General features: G+C 39.0%; 1 protein-coding gene across 13 annotated transcripts in view; it reads right to left on the bottom strand.

The window, feature by feature from the left end:
• The window catches only part of PTPRK (protein tyrosine phosphatase receptor type K), a 396766-nt gene that overhangs the window by 169572 nt on the left and 206454 nt on the right, over window positions 1-20740 (bottom strand). The gene's annotated exons all lie outside the window — the stretch shown is intronic.

Here is a 20740-nt window from a genome sequence, read left to right as displayed (position 1 = left end):
TATTTTTTCCATTTAAAAATCTCAGCTAGGGACCACAAAATCCTATCTGACGGATATATTGCTAGTTCTTAACATTTTTTCTGAAAAAAAAAATAAAATAATCTGGGTTCATGCTCATTTATCTAATTTACTATGGCAATAACTTGAGATTTTCAGATATATAACTGATTTTCTTTTATTCACAGAAGCAACATATGTATTTTCCTTAAAGAAACAGTTGCAATAGTTGATACACTAGCCCCACACAGGATAGTCTTAAAACGAGTATCACTGCAGTTCATTTGAAACCCACCAGATCCAGGTAGGGTAAAAGATACTGATGTCTATTACAGGCACTCGGAATAATAAGAACTGAGCAAAACCGGCAGGAGAATAACAAAATACAGACATGTAGTAATGACATATAATATTTTGTTCTTTGGTAATTTACTACTGATTTAGAAACTTAAATAATAGAATGTACTGTGGCTTTTGTCTTCCTCTGTTCTTATCATCTGACTGCCTAAATATTTCAACACAGCTGCAAATTAAAAAGGTAACAGCAGACCAAACAGGAAGGTGAGGTCTCCCTTACCCTGAAAAACGTTTGCGTGGAGAATCAGCACATTGCCTTAGTGTGATTTATTTTAAGAAACAAATCACAGGCAACATCTACTTTTCTAATAAATTGAATCCACTGATAAACACGGAAGGTTCATTTTCATTCCAGATGGCTCATATTTCAACTAATTTGTTTCAGTTAATTAGGCAACAATGCTAAATTCAATGCACACAGGGGTTTCACGCAGCAGCGATGCAGAACTAACAACACAGCAACTCTAAGCAGGTAGAAGGGATCTGATGGCCAGTACACTAAAAATACTTTAAGCCCAGACCACAAGATTTCCCTAGAGCAGAGTCCTTTCTGATCACCACTTCCACCACCTCTCTATGAAAAAGAAATTAAGATGCTGAGGCATTGAACATATTCTGCCTCTTGGGAATGACCTCTCCAGTGCCACGGACAGAGCCCATGGGGGGTGGGAGAAGTGATGATGGAGGGGCTTGCAGCAGGCCTCCACACCTCCTGTGACATCCCACCCTCTCTGCATAGTGAAGTCTGGCTAACAACTCCCTGGTTCCACATGTCCAACAGTAAAGTTTCCCCTCCAGATGCCAGAGCTGGCTCCCAACAATGTATTTACCAGCTCTGTAAGCACTGAGTTTTCACATATTTTGGTAAAAAAAGTTTCTTGCAGATCTTTTCCTAGATTACCTGTCTCTCATGCAATTGCGTTTGGAGACCAGGGAAGCCATAAATGCAAAAAGTGGCTGCAAGCAGAGCTGATTTTCTCCTCCCAGAGTGAAGAGGTAAACACTCTCAGGTGTATATACCCCAAAGCAGACATAGGAGCAAAATTCTACAAAGTATCTCAATTAATTATTAACATGTTTTACCCATTTTTGCCAAGAAATATGCATATGAACTAATTTAGATCCCTACCTGCATCAAAGCTCAGAAATGCATCCAGCCTTAATAAGGGCCATTTATTTGCTGTGGAACTAACACATTAAATGTCAAACTAATGAATTTTAAGGTCAGTGTACATTACGGCGGAAAACATAAATGTTGATGAGCATGATGCACTACTAAGTCTGAGTTATAAACCTCTAAAACATAAGGCTATGTTTAGAAGTATTCACTTTGATTAAAAGCACAATTATCTCAAATAAAACCTCACATTAACGAGACTAATATACCATTGCATATTCAATTTTTATATTAAGAAGTAAAGCACATTCTTATATTAGCATATGCATTTTGGTTTTAAGCTCTTGAGGACAAGGAGACTTATTTATAAAGTCTCTCCCAGTTCCAATAAATTATGCATGAATTTTAATCAGTTAGCAAATGAACAAGTAATTGTTCTGCAGCATTATTAATATTCTTCATAATACAATACACTATCAGAACCAGAGGTGAGGTGCAACCAGAAATCCCAAAAGTACACTAAGTATCAACTGAAGCATGTAATCCCAATATACCAGGATAAACTTTTCTGATGTTACCCAATTAACTTTCTATTATTCTCATTCGTTATTTTATAACCACATCCATCAAATATTCCCCATTATAATTTGAAATCATATGACTTGTTTTTATATATACAGCAACCTGAATCTTTTAGAGTTTAAAAATCACCATTGATATCTAAAAGACAACACAAAGACTTTATTGATGTGTTGGTTGCCATTCTCATATTAAATATCACACATATGAACAATACTTCTTTTCCAGTGTGTTTTTAAACACAATTTATATCCCTCAAAGAAGTAATGTTGCTGGCTTTCCACTCTAGGAATCTGGATCCAACTAGTAGTATATAATAGTATCAGTGTTCTGAGAAGACAGTCTGCCAAAAATGAAAAACCTCTTACATGCAGTCTGAGGGGAAAAAAAAAAAAAAAAAGATGTGTGAAAGGGAGCCCCAAACAAAATCACCCCTATCAGAAGTTTGGTCTGGTTTATAAACAATATAAACACCTAATTTCAGCCAAGTAAAGCGACAACTTTGGAGTTCAGAGCCTAGATCAGAGGTTGCATTGCAGGTAGCAGAGGCTCACCAGCAACCCATCTCAGCAGCTTCCCTCCTGCCTGGCCCTATTGATACGGAGAAAACTCCAGGAACAAACTTGCCAACAAAGTTTGCAAATCTAAAGATTTCTATATTCCATTTTGTGATTTTGTGCCCCCCCCCCCCCCCCCCCCCCCCCTTTGTCTCACTACCAAGGCAATCTGTCTGCTGATGACCACTACTCAAACATGTTTTGAGGCTTTTTGTCACTCAACCCTGCATGGTGAGTTTCATTTCTTCCTTTGCTAAGCACAAATCTTACAATTCTTTTTCCAGTGTAACTAATTTAATTACCGACTCATTTTTCTCTATGTTTTTTCACCACTGCTTAAAGGTGTTAAATCTGATGAAATTTCTACCAGTATGCATAACCACTAACATCTCTGAAAGACTATATAAAAGGACCACTTATACATCTGCAAGACATTACATTAAAGAAATTAAAGTATTTTCATGCACAGCGCTTTGCGGTATTTGGCCAGTTCTGGTTTTGACATAAAATGCCCACAGCTAAGTTAATCAAAAAATTAAGACTGACATTTCATCAGCACAAAGTTCCCATTCTGCTGAGCTACTAGCAGTACATTGCACTCACATCAGTATGTATATGACACTATATATTAAATGTACTGTGATATTTAGGCACCAATGACTAGAATAAGCATGCAGCATCAACCCCAGCTATAAGTCTACCTACGGTTAAGCAGTTGTGTCATATTCTTAATATTAAATATTGGATGCAAATAATTATGTGTTCATAGACAGAAAAACCAACCAGGAAAGGTCACTACTGTTACTAGTACAGTAACTAGCATGCGTAAAACTTCCTATATTCCCAAGAAACATGCACTACGTTTTTTAGCACTATCTACCCAGCCTGGATGACAATAGTCATAGGACAATTAGTATTCAAAGCTAAATACTTCCTGAATTTAAAATGAAGGAAGGGTGTTTGTTAATATCTTAGTGGTAATCGTACACAGTTAATGATCAGCTCAAAGCAAATTAAAAAAGACCTAAATACAAACACAAACCAAACCAGAATCCTATAAGTTGTTCCACTTGAGAGGAAAACCTGATACTAAAGTCATGTTTTGCTGAGCATAAAATGTACCAGTCACAGCAGACTGTTGCCTTACTTACAGCAGAAGGATTTGGGAATGTGGGAGGAGAGGGCTTGGTCACCACAAAGCCTGAACATGGGAGAGAGGTGCATACCTTCATTCTCGTCAATCTCCATCCCACCTCATTTCCTCTTCTAGGGAAATTTATTGCAAAGCTGTTTAAGTATGCCTGCACATCACTTGCAAGTACTCTGGGTTCCTAGTTGAGGTTCAGTGCCTGACCTATGCTGGCTGTGCATAGTTACAGTACAACTTTTCTCATATGAAGCCCCCTGGGACCAGGGGCCCTAGGGAGTGCAGTCTGAGGCACATAGGCCAAGAGGAAAACTCTTATTTGCCAGGAGCTAGACGTGTGCAGAAACATACTGGTACTTCTGTGTTGGGCACTGGATTGCATTGCTGTGGCAAAGGTGCATCAGAAAACCTATGACATGGAGCCAGAAGAGTGTGGGGAAGCCATGCAACAGGTCCTAGCTATACTGCTTTGGTACTCTTCCTATACTGGAAGATTACATATGGCTCTAGGGACTCACATGTTTTAAGAAAAACATTGAAAAACTGAAGAAGCAGGAACATTTGTTTAAAAGTTGGAGGAAATGTATGAGATTTAGCAGAAAGAACAAATACTAGCAGGGAAACAAAATTCTCAGTCTTAAAAAAGCTTAAATTCAAATATGGTATTAAGCCACAAATTTAACAGTGAGAATAGCAACTGAAGAACAATAACTGGTATTACAGTAAAAAATTCTGCATTCTCTATCTGAGCTTTGCCACTCAAGGCTGAATGCCTTCCTACAAATCTTAAGAGGAAAAAAAATTGAAGATGGCAACAATACATATGGCTCCAAAGAAGTACAACTGAAACAAATTACGCGGCTCTGAAGGTGGTCACAAAATGAGCTATGAAAAGTTTGAGGATAAAAACACCATAGAGACTTTCAGCACAAGCACTGGGTTCCTTTATTTTTAGAAAAAAATCATTCCACATGTGGCATATCTTAATATAAACCAGAAACATTTTCATCAGTTCTCCAAAGTGGTTAGGAAGTACTGCTCTGCTAGGAAAAAAAAACCAAACAAAAAAATCCATCAGAATTTAAGACAAAAAGGTTTATTTTGGACTTGTGCCTGCCTGAAAGGACACCTGGCTGTCTTCTATGCTGACAGCAGCCTGACAAGACCTGTCACCCTCAGTGCAAGCAAAAGCTGTATTAACACAGACAGGGGGCTTTGCCAAGGAAGGGAGAAGCACTGCAGAAAGCAGTACTAGACTGATGAGAAATTCCTCTATTCTGTTAAAAAAGCAGGTTAATGCAGAGGATTAAGAGATCCCAAGCTGAAAGCACAGATCTGAGGTATCACAAACTTTAAGAGACACAGAAAGATTCTGCAGTTTATTTTTAAACTTCCAACAAGAACTCAAGTTTTCACTTTCCCCTGCTTAACAGACTACACTCACAGCTCAGTCTGTCACCCTATACATGCCATCTCTAGTGAATAGTTTGGTCCTTAATGGTTTTGTTGTATAACACACAGAAGACAAATAAAAACCCAACAGCCTATGTATCAAAGAGATTGCCCAAAACACTGAGGATAGTTTATTAGTATAATCTGAGTACTCTGCAAGGCTTCTGAAAGAAAAAAACCCCAACAACAAAACAACGCACTTCTTACATTTTACTTTTCTGCATTCTTAAAAGCATACCTATAGATGTACGTTGCTCTGAGACCTAACCATTAGCTAAGACTTCACATGAGAAGTCTAATAAGAGTTACATTGGGACAATTTTAACTAACCAATTCAAAGATGCAAACACACATACATCCTTAAGTTGAACAATGCTGTTGTTATGGGTTCAGCTCATGGGATTCTTGCTTGCACACCATATACTGGTATTTCATTTTCTCACCTGGGCAGCCTGCATTATTCTTGTGGCAAAGGAGGAGAGTAAGAGTAATCTTATCCTCATCCAGACGTACTATGCATCAGCTATAGAGATTATTCCTGCCCAAGACGCGATGCATCTGAAAAATGACAGAATAAAGGAGCAAGTGCACAAGCAAGTCTTCAATTGTTGTAGGGCTGCTTGTGGAAAAAGAAGGGGTTGGAGCGAGAGGCAGCTGTCACAACAGCCTCTTTTGTTCCCAAAGGTTACGCTTTTTAATACCACCTTCCTGCTCCCTCAGTTGGGTAGAGTGCACTGGCTCGGCATGTACCAGCTAGGCACGAGCCACCACCACCCAACCCATGCTTGCTCCTGTATCTCAGCTCCAGGTGAAAGATACCCAGCCATGGTGGCAGTCAAAACCAGTATTGCACAGTAGGAGCAAAACTGCAGGCAGTGCATGTTGCACAGGCTGCAGGAGGGCACAATTGCTTAAACCAGCTGTAACACACAAAATAACACACAAAGACTTCAGAGGAGCTTGAGAGTCACCTCTTCTGCCCAAAACCAAATATTGGTTGCAGAGTCATACAATAAAACCCCCACCAACTGCAAGACCTTTGGAGTTCTCAAGGCTTGGCCATTCTTCAAGTTTATTTCCCTAAGCCATTGCTTGGCCTCTCTCTTTGTTCATAAACTTATTTACCATTTTTCCAATAAATTTTGTTTGCTTGTTTGTTTTCCCCAATGGTCGAACACTTGTCTCTGCTCATCAAGTTTAACCCTTTTTAAAGGCTGCTTTATTTGTCTACATTGTTATCTTCTTCCTGATAGAAAAGTTTCTATTGCTCCCAACTTTGCCTTCTTCAGGTAACTTGGAGGAAACATTTGTGGGTTACTGCTGATCATGCAAGTTAACATCTGGCCCTGAAAGTATACTGAAGATAAGACAGCAAAATCCTTGTCAGCAAATAACTGACTTTAACATATTACGCCATGTAATGATTTCACACATAGAAAATCATGTAGGAAATTGGTAGGTTTTAGTTAAGGGTTCCAAATAGCCACGAGCCTCCCTTTACAGTTTTTTTCAAAAACAATGAAAAACTAGTTCAGATTTATCTCAGCCACCATCCTGCGATCGTAAGCGATAGTGGTTGCTTGGAGAAACTCGTACAGCTTGTGATCTAGTATTCTGCCACAAAACTTTTTCTCCAGCTTTTCTTTTTTCTTTTTTTTTTTAATGATACTTGTGCAGACTTAATTCCTGTGACTGAGGAAACATTCTCCCTGTGACTTCAAAAAACTGCTCAGTATCTGGCACTAGTTGCTAGTCCCAAAGTTGAGACACAATACCTAGAAAAATGCTACATTTTAATTAAGAGAGTTAGTTGTCTGGAACAAAAGAGCTCATTCTAAGCAATAGCTTAGTGACCAGGTCATATCAAGTGAATTATTCAATTCACTTCAGAGAGACTGCAAGACCATTTTCATTGCCTTTTATTACTTGCAATAAAAAACCTGAAAGAATGCATTTTAAACAAACATTCAAAAAATATCTGTAACATAGGGAGATTCGGGTTATTGCCTAAAGAATCAGTTACTGGAGAAAACCCAGCAACAAACAGAAATGCCAATTTGAACAGTGAGCTCACAATGTTGGCTTAGGCAGCATACTGACATATTTCACCATAATATCACCTCTAATTCTAAGTCTGCAAACAGAGATACTATGGCACAAGCTCACCTCAAACTACAGATTTGTCTTTGAGCACCTGCCTAATATATTAAGTTTGTGTGGTAAGTACAAAGTCTGCAAGCTCATGCAGCTAAAACATACTTAATTTAAGTGACATTGCAGTCACTGACCACTTGAAGTGCTGAAATAAGAATTATTTCAACAGTGAAAACTGCTAACTTCTGCACAGTGATTTTATATCTTATGCATCACTGTGGCATTTTATTCACCTTGAATTGAAACTCCACTGCATTCATTTTATTATGTTCCTTTAAATAAAAGGAACAGTGTGCCGCTTCAGCATTGTCAGAGGAAACTGTAAACAAGGTTAAGCTCATACCCAAATTACATGTAAAAAAAAAGTATTTCTAAAAATTGGAGCATGTCATCCCTCTACACAATTTATGAGCAGAACACATGTCTATTTATTGAATGATGGTAGGGCATGCTACTCTGGGAATCAATTAGAAGAGTATGACATATTTTGTCAAAAAGATTGCATTGTGTTAAAGACATGTATGCAGTACACTCCTATAGGAAAAATGAATAAACGTAAGAAAAAGAGGTGCCTGCAATGTGAAGACATTCAAATCCTAAAAAAAAAAAAAAAAAAAAAAGCAAAGCCAGTATAAATGACTCAGCTATAGAAACATCTCAGGCAAAGACTTGAAGACTTGATCACAATGACTTCATTATTCAAAGTATCAGTAATTCCCTTGAGATCTCAACATTAAGATTATTGTTGGAAAGAAATATTTCACCTGCTTCATTGTCAGGAACCAGGAGGTTAAGAACAAAATTGGATGCTTTCTTCAAAAACTGGTATTTCCTATGAAAGAATTACTCTTAAGTCTAAAGGCTTTGCAATGGGATATTTGACAATAATGCATTCTGCATGTACATCCACATGCTGTAAATGGTGAAAAGGAATAAAACTAGAGATTAGGGAAAAAGTGTCCAAAGGACAAAATATTATTTTAAGGACTCCAGGATTTTCTTTACATAGTTATGTAATGGGAATTTAATTTTCTTTTCCTTCCTGCTTCAAGTATATGGATTTATTTATTTTCCCTTTCAAGTTTGAACTGGCCCAATAAACTAAAATTGCAAAGAGTTTTGCATTGATGTTATACCTGTTGATGCCGTAGTCACAATCACACTCAGTTTACTGCCTAAACAAACTAAGCACAAAAGCTTTCTCTTGGACAAATGGTACAGTGGCAAGTTTCTAATCAAACTCAAGTATTTCAAATATCCTATAACAAAACTAGAACATTTCTGTAGAAGCCAGGGATTAAAACTAAAAGAAAAAAGAAAACAATCACAGATTTATGCATTACTCCCTGTACATTTCTATAAAACTTGAAAGGTAAAACAACACATACCCACCCAGCACTCCTGAAGTTTGGTGAAAACCATCCATCTTTCCTGCATGAGGCTGTCCATAACAACTAGGAATGACCTGCATGCAGCCCAGCTGTGTTTCTTCAGTAATGTGGAGCTCTCTTCAACTGACAACATGACTGTGACACCTGGGAGATACACACTTTCCTGCGCACAAACTGACTCTCCTGCTGGGGTGTCTTCTTGTTCTGGAAAACTCCTGTGTGTCTTACTTTGGAAGTCATGTTATACCTGGCCAGGACTAATCCAAATTTTTATCATCAGCTTTCCTGCATGCCTTTTAAATTACACAGAAAAATGTTTCACAGGCTGTTGGGACAGTATCATGGCTAGGCTGAATTCAAAACTCTATCATGCTCTTTAAGCCCAATGGTACACATTGCAGCATCAGAAGGGTACTGAAACACCTGTAGCTGAGAGAAATGGTTGGCATGGCTTCAGCTTCCAAGCATTTACAGTTTTATTTAATAATAGTTACAGAAACTTGAAACATTTAACTAGTGAGTCATGCACATCTCACCTTCCCAGCGCTCCCCATCCTCTGTAATGTACCAGCTCACCTGGCACCTGAGACACTATTAATATTCCAGAACTGCTCACTGTCATGCAGCACCTGTGCAGGTTTTTAAATATAACAGCCAAGCACCTGCAAGCTGCTTGCACACCTACCGGGCTACATGCTGAGTCACTTGCTGCTCCTATCCCGCCACCTTGCACTGCTCTCCCTCAGCTTTACCTGCCCAGCAGCACCCTGGAATTTACCTAGGCAGCCCCAATTCCTCCTCCTGTGTCTATTTCTTTCACTTATTATTGAGGCAAGGCCCTTTCAAATGCACAGGAGACAGAGACGAACTTGAAACCTTCCCCTTAAGACTGGCAGGACATCCAGGAATGCCTGTAGAACAGGATAAATGTCTCCTTCTCCAAAGTTCTTCCTCAGGTATCCCACTTCATTGAAGCTAAAAGCTTTCTGACAGTATTTCTATACTACCATCTGTCCTGGGTTCAGCAGTAGCAGTCATTTTTCTCCTTCTTAGTAGCTGGTGCAGTTCTGTGGTTTTGACTTTCAGCCTGAGAACAGCACTGATAACACCGATGTTTTTAGTTGTTGCTCAGTAATGTTTACTCTGACCAAGGACTTTCTGGGTCTCATGCTCTGCCAGGGAGGAGGGGAAGCCAGGAAGAAGCAGAGACAGGACACCTGACTCAAACTAGCCACAGAAGTATTCCATACCACAGCACATCATGCCCAGGACGTAAACTGGGGGCAGTTACCCGGAAGGGTTATATCACTGCTCAGGTCAGGCTGGGTATTGGTCAGTAGGTGGTGAGCGGTTGTATTCTCTTCCCTTGTTATTTTCCTTATTGTTATTATTATTGGTGATAGCAGCAGTGGTTTTGTGTTACACCTTAGTTACTGGACTGTTCTTATCTCAACCCATGGGAGTCACAATCTTTAGATTCTCAGCCCCAGCCTCTGGAAGCGCGGTGAGGAAGAAAGCAGGGGAGTGAGTGAGTGGCTGTGTGGTTCTGGGTTGCTGGCTGGGCTTAAACCATGACACCATCAAAGGGAAAATGGATACAATTTAGTATATGGGTTACACATTCACGATTATCTAGAGATTTGGTGTGTGCTCAGACTATTTAAGTCTATGGGGAAAATGACAGAATCCAGCACTTCTGAGCAAACTTCTTTTTTGAGGGACTGTCTCCTTCCTCAAATCCCTCTATTTCTATTCATAACCTTTTCCAAGACACATTTAATGTTCCCACCAGCAATACCTTCACATTTTTATTACAGCATGCCCAAATATTTCTTGCCAAAAGTGCCAGAAGGCAGCCCATTGGAATGACAGATAAGAGGCTAATTTTGGGAGGCACTGAGACACTTTTCTCAATCTATGCAATGAACCAACAGAAACCAAAATGGAAACCCACTTAGTTATTTTTTACACCACAGTCTTACATGACAGATGTGAATTACGCATCACCTAACGCCTACTGGAAAGGAGAACCCTGCTCCTCCACTTCCCACCACCAGTGTCGCTTGCAGTGGCATATGTCTACTCTACATCCAAGGCAGCTTTCATTTAGAACTGATCTTGGTGGGGGTGTACATGGAGGTTTCCTACCTTCATGGGCTCCTGAAGTGGCTCTCAGTGGCTTCAGACAGGAGCCACTGTCTGCACAGAAGCATAAGTCCAGGTTCTTGACAGAGAGGAAAAGGGAGGGCAAGGATTGAGACTGCCTTTCAGCAGGCACTGGGCACTGCATCTGTTTTGCTTTACCATGAAACCACCTTCAGAAAAGGGCAGGGGTGATAGGGGTAGCCAAAAGGAACCAACATTTTTGCCACAGCATCTTGACTGATGGCAAGAAATACCTATGAAATTAAGGGAATAGGTAACAAAGCAGCTGCCTACTTTCTTGTTGCTGAACGGATTTTAACTGTGATGAATAACCTGGAAGAACTTTAAGAAAACAAACAACAAAACCATGAACAAAAATCCTCACACTTCTTCTCTATGCTAATAAGAATCATGATATTGTTATTATGTTTTATTATGTTTTATTATGTTATATATTTTTTCAAAGAAATGAACAGAACATAATGATTTCTTAAGAGTTTTGACAATGCAGTGTTGTGAAGTGGAAATGGAAGAGTGAATGGGGATGAAATTCTTATGTAGTCAGTGGAGAGGGGTGACCGTTTCATTTATATTAAAATATCATATTCATATCACCAATTCTGAGAGTTCACATTGATTTAAGGGCCTTTTTTTAGCTGGTGCAACAAAATGGGAAATGAGAATATTTGCCTTTGTGTGAAAACAGCACACTAGACAAATGGAAAATAGGGTAACTTTTGGCCCTAAAAAGCATTTAGACTAGTTTTATGAGGGTATTTTCATAATCTGCTTTTCAGGTAGAGCTGTTCTGCTGAAGAGTTTGAAAATGTGTATATTCTCAAGTATGGCAGTGTTGCTATGAAGAGGGTGTTCTTGTAATTAAATTGACGCTCAGTGCATTGAATTCTAAATTCAGTACAGGGCATAAAAGCACAGACAGCTTAAAAAAAAAGGAAAGGAAAGAGTATGTGCATTAGATGATTTGGATTATAAAATATGTTCTGAGGAATAGTTTGTAAAAGCTTTTTTGGAGTTGATAATACCCTACTATCTTCATTGTGTTGCAACAAAGATTTAAAATATCAATATGACAAAAACCTACCAAATATTTACTCTGGAATTGCAACTCCCTAAGTACAGTGACAGAGTCTAAATTTTGCATCTTATTTCTATTGACAAATGTTTGCTTTTCTGTAGCAATATTTATGTGATTAGTGTGACTGCTTACACTGAGAAAAATCTGACTAGGAAGCCTTTCTTGTCTCAAGAGAAACAGACCCATTCAAGTGCAACCTAACTGGACAATCAATAAAAGCCAGCTCAATTGTCTGTAGGATCTACAGCACAACTAATCCACAGTGCTTGATGTTCAGTCATTAGCAATTAAGATCTAACCATACCTTAAGATACAGTTGCATACCATATCTATACCACTCATCTGAGAGTCAGAAGCTCTTCCACTCAAGTTTGTAGAAATGCTCCCTCACAACAGATGGACAACAGCATGGCAGACCACTGAGGAAGCTTGCCTTTGAAATCCAGTCAGCACTGGGTGGGAGGATAGGGCAACACTGTTGTTAAATACTGTGCTTGTCACCTAAAGAGTACCACCCCTAACAACCCTCCAGATCTGCCTGTTTATGTCAAGACATCTGCCTATTTACAACTAGGTTTCAGCAAAGGGCAACACTGGTGACCGAAATCAGGGAATATCCTGATATGAGAAACAGCCTGAGTAGGGAAGGGATCTTCATGTTGGAAAAGAGATGATCTACGGGTAATATTGTGACAGAGCTGTTTAAAAATCACACACCAGAAAGATGTTAGGATTCATTAATCTTCGCCTTTTCCAAAATAGCAACTATAGGTCATCAAGTGAAGCTAGCAGAAGGCAGGGTAAGACAGACAGACTGACAGAAAGAAAGGGGTCTTCATGACAAAAAAAGGTAGAAGTGTCATTGCCAAATGATGTTGTGGGCAAATGAAGGTTACCCTGCATTAATCAGACAACCACCAGGATCAGCACCACTGTTGAAAGGAATCAGATGCTGAGAGGGTATGAGGGGAAATGTCACATATGCTTGTTAAGCAATTTCCCCTCCCAAAAAGTCCTCCACTGGCCGCTGCTTAAGAATCCTGATTTAGCCGGTTCCTTTGTTGAACACGTGTGACTGTCCCTTGTTGCGCTCTTGTATTTTGTTAATTTCTCTCTACCTAAATTCAGGAACTTTGACATTGAATGGCTAAACTGAAGACAGGGCTATCAATTATGGGGTAAGATAAATGATAATTTTTATAGGTTGCCCTAACTCAGGCAACTGAGCTGATTCCCACCTTATCACAGCTTTATACCTAAAATGAAATTTGTTTCTACAATAGTCAAATTAAAAGGAAAAAAAAAAATTATTCTTTCTGCTACCTTATTTTAATCGCTGTAAGTTATCTTATTAATTTTTTGATGAACAAACCTGAAAATGTTCAGCTTCTTATTCCACTACTGTATGTTTTAATTCTTGAAAATGATGCTAATCAACATCTTTCAGGCTGAACTAGCACACTGAAAGTTTAGTAACTAGTGTTGTGTATTTCTGTAAGAAAGGCAAGCAAAATCAACAATGCTACAGAAATAATGAGGTCAGAAGAAATTACTAAGGCAGAAATTGGATGGTACAGCTTTCCTTTCCAAATAAAAGATCCACTGCTAATAATATAGCTTATAATATAGTTTATAGTAATATACACCATTATGGAGATTACTACCTTCAAAGATTACACAAATAAACCATGTTATTTATTAAATTCAGATTGGCTGTACACGTGGGCATTTTCTCAAAGGCTGTGTTTGCTCATTCTGCATGTTGAACCAAGCTGTTAAGAGCACATTACAATAGTACTGGTTGACAAAAATAAATCAAATTGTCACCATATTACCAGTTAAACAAATAGGAATAGTGCCTTAAGAAACCCTTAGATTTTACATAAGCATTGGTAACAAAAGCATGTAGCCATGGGGAGAAAACGTTGCGCAATTTTATCAGCAAGCTCTGTTGGCATCATTACATAAAGCTAGTAGCACTTTTTCAGGAGTTTTAAATACCACTTTTCATGAAGAGAAGTGAAATCATGACGCTTCCTGACAGATCCCAAAGTTCTGCCTCAAACTTCTGATGTGTGAGCATTCTTTGAAGGACTTGTTTGTTTGTTTGCTTTTAAATTATTGCAAGCACCAGGAAACCACTCCTGTGGGACTTGCTACTCTTTTGATAAATGTGATCTCACAAAAAAACCACGAACAGTTCTGTCAGCTCAATCAGAGGACTGGTAAATCTGCCCCACTGAACTCTTTAGGCTTCTACCTCTGGATCCAGATAATTATCTTGCCTGCTTTTAAGAAAGCCATTGCCTATTATTCACCTTCCTTACCCACCCTAAAATGGGAAAGACAAATTGCGCTTACAGAAACATTCAAAATAGGTACACATACCTTCTTCCCTAGCATAACAAGACACAACACAGCATTTTGACATTTAAAAAAAATTCCCTAAACCTTTCCCATTTTATTTAAAATAGTTTTTCTTTCCAAAATTCACTGGAGTTTTACTTCAAGAAGTTAAATGGTTTGGCCACTGAACTGAGAAGTCAGAGATCATCTAGATGAGCATCTCAAAGCTGTCCCCACTGACAGGCTGGCACAGCCTCTTTTCCTAGCTTCTGAGCACATTCCTGGATGCAAATCCTTCTGCTTAGTGCCTACATCCAGCAGGTGAAAATTCAGGGGCTTGGCGACCCCCAAGCACAAAGCTAATTCTGGCTTTTTCTCCAGTCCTCAAACGATCCTTCTCTCAGGGCCACACAAGTGCAGGAAACCCATTTTATTGTTAACTTTGGTTAAAGCCAAGAATATAGAGGTACCACAAACCAATCTCTCACACAGATGTTTTATACCTTCCTCAGTGAAGAGGCCCAGAAATTGAAAACAGAGCAACTCCACATAAAGGAAAGTCTTCATTCTTCTAGAGAGTGAAATGGGCTAGATAGGCTTAGGTTGGGATTGGGGTTTTTGTGGAGGAGGAGAAGGCGGGGGCGTGCATGGAGCAAAATACTCAATATAAGTTGAAGGGGTTAAGATAAAAAATTTGAACAATTAATCCAAATTCAGTGAATAGCTGCAATAAAAAAAAAAACATTTATAGTAGCATTTTCAAAATTATTTGTTTTGGCTTTTCAGCCTCCTTGCATGTGAAGCATTAGATAGAAACAAGGGGCACTGAGAGCATATTTCAGGACTGTGTCTACAGAGAAGTGGCTTATTCTGATTTAGTCAATCTCTGAGCATAAGGACATTCCACAACCATTCTTGTCTGGCTGAACTGGGACAATGATTTGATCAGACACTTCCCATTTCCCAGTACATCTCCTTACCCTACAGGTTCAGGGATTCTTAGAAGAGTTGCTTATCATGTTCTCCAGAAGAAAAAAAAAACCTAGCACCTGTAAAATTATTGATTGAATGTTGGATGAAGAGACAAACACAGGCTTCAATCCACCTTGGTGAGTGCCCTCTACATAAAACCACAAATACTCTCAACTCACCTCCTCTTTCAGGGTGTGAAAGGCTGCATGGCCACATTTCCTTTTCATTTTACTATGAATGATCAAGTTTCTTTTTTTCTGATGCTTGAACAAAAAGCACTTGGTTTTAAAACAAAAACTACTCTGCAGTGGGCTAAATTAGTATAAGCTGACCGAAAAAAAACCACATTTTCTGTTACTTACGTCCCTAAATGGTTAACATAATACAGATGTAGTAAGAGCAGCATAATTATGTTGCACCTGCACTAAGTCATCCCACGTACATAATATCTTATGAAAACCTTTCTCCCATCTCATCGCCCCTTTAATGTATGAGGGAAAATAAACAATGAAGATAAACAAAGTCAGCAAGTGAAATAGCTTGTTGGAACTCTTTTAAATCCTCCTCTTACTGCATGCCAATCCATTAGTATTGCTGGGGTTTACAACTGTTAAATACCTTAAAAGAAGATAAAATTACCACTTGTCTATGCAGCCTTTCCTGTCAAACCAAAATGTGCCCTGCTGCCTGCCTTTGTTTCACAGTCAGTATAAACAGCTCCCCTACTGGTAAGTATTCTAACCCTGTGGTGTTCATACTTTCTTTAGCCTGAATTATTTATCGTTTCTTTCTCTACAATATATAAAAGAAAAAATAGGTAATGGAAGGGGGCCAGTAACATTGCTGAAGCTCAAAATACCCTTTGAAAACACTAAAGCAACCTAGATGTTTTTCCCTTTGATATGTTGTCTACTTTTTCTCAAGTTATTATGTAAGTGCTTCTGTTCATGCCCTATGTCATTTACACCATATATTAATTGTTTATAAAAAATATCAAAACAAAACAACCCACCTGAAATTCCACCTAAGTGTCTTTAGTAGCACTTTCCTCATCTAGGTTCATAATGCTTTGCTCTTCAGTATACTACTTTTGCCTTTGTATTGTATTCTTTCTTCTCTGAATTAATAACACCTTAACAGTGCTCTCTGGTTGCCTTTCTCCTTTTAAATGTCTTTGAGCAACATGAATCACTTCTAATATTGGAATCAGCCACTTTTTCTTCAGCAGAAGTATATTTTTAATTTAAACTCAACAAATCATTTGACAAGAGTGTATTATTTCCCTAGTTTTGTGGGGTTTTTTTTTCCTTTTTTTTTTTTCTTTTTAAGACTTTATTGTAGGTAAAAAAATTCAAATACACTTTATAGTAGTGCACTGACGGGTGTACAGCTGTTTATCTTATTACTCATTTAACTACTACTGGTACAACAACTACACAGATGTTCATTTTTCCACACTGTAATTATATACAAATAGTACTAGCGTACTTCATTAGGATACCATAGAAAAGCCACTCCAAGTGTTATTGTATTTAAGTTTTTAAATGTCATGACTAGTATTCATAACCTGAATTGGACATTGAGACATTTTGCTTACTTTCCATAACCTTCCTTTTCCTTTTTTTACTTCCTCTTCTTTTTGGTAGATTTTCTCCTTTTCCATGCCAAGTCCAATTGTTCTTTTTCTTAACAATCCAAACATGCGGTTTACTGCAGGTTTTTCTCTTCAGTGCTATTACATTAAGGCACATCATTCTGGTATCTAGTTATCTCCTCTACTATGACAAGATAATGTGGGCTTGAGGGAATACACTAGTATCTCCTGTCAGCCCCCTCCTGTTACCTCAACTCCTCTAAGGGCATGTTCATACAAGGAAGCTGCTATAGAAAAAAATCCCAAGACAACGGGTGTTTATCTCAGGAACCATTCCACACCACATTTCCCTGTAGGCACAAAGATTTTTGCAGTACAGTGTAATGCACTTTCAAAACAGACTGAAGATGCTGTTTCACATTATAGCTAAGCCAACCTAAAATAACCAAATCATCACAGAGCGTGAGCTATCACCTATACCCTGGTCTTTCCATCTTTTCCAGACCACTGGTTCTTCTATGAGAAAGTTACCATGACATAAAAATACCCACTTCTTTCTATAGCGTCTATTTTTTGCCATTTTAGCTACCAGTCAGCTCACTGCAGAGTGGGACAAGTACAGTTCTGGTAGAAAAGTAGCAGGAATAGCACATTGTTGGGAGTGCGAGAGGGAAAAGAGAAATGGAGCCACACCTTTTGGTGCACCTGCTGTATCATCGGACACTGTTCCACATCTACAGCCCTTGAAAAAGCCCTACATATATATTTCAGAAGGGGCTGAACAAACAAACAATTCATGTATGAACCTGATCATGAGGCACAGAATCAGTCAAAAACAGATGATGCAAAAAATTCCGTCACAGATTAGGAAGCTTCATTAATTATGGCAGCATAGACATGCATCTTTCAGAAATCCGGTTGAAACCAGACCAAACAATGACTTTTGGCTTCAGCTCCTTACTGAGTGCAAGACCCTCTGGAAGATGTCCTCTGTACCCAAACGCGGAGAGTCAAAACAGGATTCTTGTCATCTACAGATCTCTTCAATGACTCCCTCTCGATCGCTTAAAATTCCAGAATCCTGTGAATTTTTTAACCCCCCACAGGAATCCTGTGAGTTCTGCTGAGCAGGTGATAAATCCTAGCAAATTTCAATATGGAAACCTCAGGTGGCAAAATCCTGGAAGTCAGTGGCAGAACTGGAAATGCAAAAAGTGCAAGGACACTGAACTGACACTCACAGGAAACAGACTGTAGGTACCTGGTCCATTAATATCTGTTAATTGCCTGAGAGCTCAAGTTAGTTTCATTTGCTTCCATTTGGCATCTGCTTAGTCAGTTGGCCAGAAGGCTGTCTTCTTGCTGCAACACAGTTTATCTTAATTATCAGAGGTCCTAATGGTGCAAATGTCTTAGGGGACAGTCTCCTTAATAAGGTGACAGTTTGTGCATACCATCTCCGTTTGGCAGACACTTCCCCCTGTCCTCCCCACCTCCTTTCTTTTTTTTTCCATATGTAAGCAATAACAGCTCTACAAAACACTCAGCTTCAAAGCAAGAACATCTCCTCCTTTCATTACATATTTTTAACAAATTATTTGTCCCAGCCTGGAAGTGCTGACGTATGATTAAATCCCTATTTTCGGGTTTGTTTATACATAAAGGACAACAAAATTTGGTCAAAACAAAACATGAATTAAACTGCTCTTATCTGTCCACAACTAAAGAAAGTTGCTTGGTGAACTTCTTGAATCACCCACTTGGCGTGGCCTGAATAGAAAGCCAATCTGTGTGCTCTCTCAATCAATTCTTTAACCTTTCACATTATTCAAAGAATAGGCTAAAGCTGCTCCTGAAACAACTCAAACAGGAGGATCACTTGGCTTCTAATTGTGAAAATGTCACTGATAACAAGAGTAATTTGGAGGGAAAAGAGATGTCACTCCAGCACAATTCCTTCTGTTGCAAAGTCCACATACTTAGAGGTCAAGTACTGGAGGTGTTCCCAGGAAAAATAAAACTCATTAAATATTTCTTTAAGCAGCCATGTTGAATGAAAAATGCAAGAGGAAGGTCAAACAGATTCCTGAAACAGCATTAATAAATGGCAGAAGTTAAAGAACTTAAGCAGTAACAAGGGAAAAATGAAAAGGTGGAGGCAGGTTCTCACATAAAACAAAGGCAAATCTCAGGAAAGAAGTCTGTAAGCCTAAAGACAAAATATATGTTCAACATGCCTGCAGCCAGCCAGAAAGTTGACATGGTCCAATCTTTTTCTTGAAGTATTCAACCATATTGCTTTTACAAAGCCTTTTAGAAAGAGTTACTCTTTCTAGTAAAAGAGACTTTTTAACCACCTTTCAATAACCTCTTTGCCATTTACTGGTGCATTCAACCTGAGAGCATTTTTTTAGCAATCAGCAGGCAGGGCACAAAAAGATGGAGGAGTTGAATCACATTGCAGAAAGTCCAACAGAAGGTCTATTGGTGCAAAACTGAAAAAAATATAAAAAGAGGCAGTGGCAGAAGTGAGGACTAAAGCATGCCATACTTGTGAGAACTAGCAGAGAAGGGTATTAATGGCAACCCATGAACATGCATTACATCACTTTATTAACTTGCTGGAGAAGAGCCAACACAAGGAGTGAAGAGGCATGAGAAAACTCGTGAGGCAAGTCCCTCCCCTGCAGAACTAGGAATGAGATGCTGAGTTAATATGATGCCAACCAAAAATTAGCAACAAATCTGATTCAGTTGCACTTTCTTGGGTGGAAGCTTGGTTTGAGAGGACGACAAGCGGGACTCTGCTGGTAGCAATGAGTTGGCAGAGTCATCACAGGAGTAAGATTTGAGTTCCTTGCTTCAAGTACCAGACTAAAGCTGTTCCTGGAACAGCAAGAAGAAAAGCATCTTTAAAGAAATACTGATATCAAGTTTGAAGCATGGCTTTTTTCCCCCACAGTTGTCTACTTCACCAACTTCTTTGAACATATGCCATGTTTCACATAACTAAAAGCAAAATGGAGGATAAAGATCACAGAAAAGGACTCTGGCTTATCCAGCATGAAAATGCTAAGCTCCACTGATTTCACCTAAGCTGCTTTAACTTACTCAAGAGTTTCCGTCATTATTATACTTGGAAAAATTGTGCTGGGCTCCTTCGCTCTTTTGTCTTCAGACACCGCAGAGATCAGAATTTGGTCCGAGGGCAAATTCTGGTCTGCAGATCACCCTTAGACTAATTGAGGGCATCTGGGGGGTGATCTGCAGAGATGCTATTTTCCTTCTGCCTATATTCTGTACTCATGTATTTCCCCTTGCCATGCGGCAGGAGCAGACTAGACTAGAAAGAGGCAAAAAGACACAGAAACACTAGAGGACGTTTCTGGCTGGCTTTCAACAGGAAAACTCTTATACTGTAAGATGACACAAGCTTTCAGCTACAGGAACATGAGAGACCTCTTCTCCTCTTCAGTTCCCTAAGGTGACCAAGAGCTATGCTGCATATGTCCAAAGGAAGAAATTGTGCCACAACGCCACCTATTAACAAAAAACAACCAAGACCCACCCTACAACTGTACCCTGGAAGTATCTGGTACAAAGCACTACACAAAGCAGTGCCTCACAGACTGCTGCACAGCTGCTCCTTTATATCCACAAGAAAGAGAAGGGGAAAATATTCACATGGCTGGTAATGCAACCCATAGATCACAAGCTTGATCACACTGACTGTATCTTGTTTTCTCTAGAACATGCAAGTCACCCAGTCCAAGACAAGTGAAAAGTCAAAGAATAAACCATTAGTCAAGACATTTCCAACTGCTGTCAACACATTT

The sequence above is a fragment of the Pezoporus occidentalis genome, unplaced genomic scaffold (assembly GCF_034315485.1).
Source record: "Pezoporus occidentalis ecotype Australia unplaced genomic scaffold, CSIRO_AGI_Poc_V1 ctg39, whole genome shotgun sequence".
NCBI classification, from domain to species: domain Eukaryota; kingdom Metazoa; phylum Chordata; class Aves; order Psittaciformes; family Psittacidae; genus Pezoporus; species Pezoporus occidentalis.
The sequence above is the reverse complement of the archived record's forward strand: the minus strand, read 5'-3'. Positions and strand labels throughout refer to the sequence as shown.